The 364-nt window shown below is 45.3% G+C and overlaps 1 protein-coding gene across 1 annotated transcript in view; it reads right to left on the bottom strand.

The window, feature by feature from the left end:
* Positions 1-364, bottom strand: part of heatr5b (HEAT repeat containing 5B) — a 36,460-nt gene that overhangs the window by 4,016 nt on the left and 32,080 nt on the right. The gene's annotated exons all lie outside the window — the stretch shown is intronic.

Here is a 364-nt window from a genome sequence, read left to right as displayed (position 1 = left end):
TCCTGTTTTGCTGGCTTTAGCTCCAGCTTTGCTGGCTTTAGCTCCAGCTTTGCTTACTTTAGCCCCAGCTTTGCTGGCTTTAGCTCCAGTTTTGCTGGTTTTAGCTCCAGTTTTGCTGGCTTTAGCTCCTGTTTTGCTGGTTTTAGCTCCAGTTTTGCTGACTTTAGCTCCTGTTTTGCTGGTTTTAGCTCCTGTTTTGCTAGCTTTAGCTCCAGTTTTGCTGGCTTTAGCTCCAGTTTAGCTGGTTTTAGCTCCAGTTTTGCTGACTTTAGCTCCAGTTTTGCTGGTTTTAGCTCCAGTTTTGCTGGTTTTAGCTCCAGCTTTGCTGGTTTTAGCTCCAGTTTTGATGGCTTTAGCTCCAGTT

Source organism: Nematolebias whitei, chromosome 1 (assembly GCF_014905685.2).
Source record: "Nematolebias whitei isolate Nwh7 chromosome 1, NemWhi1, whole genome shotgun sequence".
Classification (NCBI taxonomy): Eukaryota; Metazoa; Chordata; class Actinopteri; order Cyprinodontiformes; family Rivulidae; genus Nematolebias; species Nematolebias whitei.
Note: the sequence above shows the minus strand (reverse complement) of the source record. Positions and strands in the feature narration are given on the sequence as shown.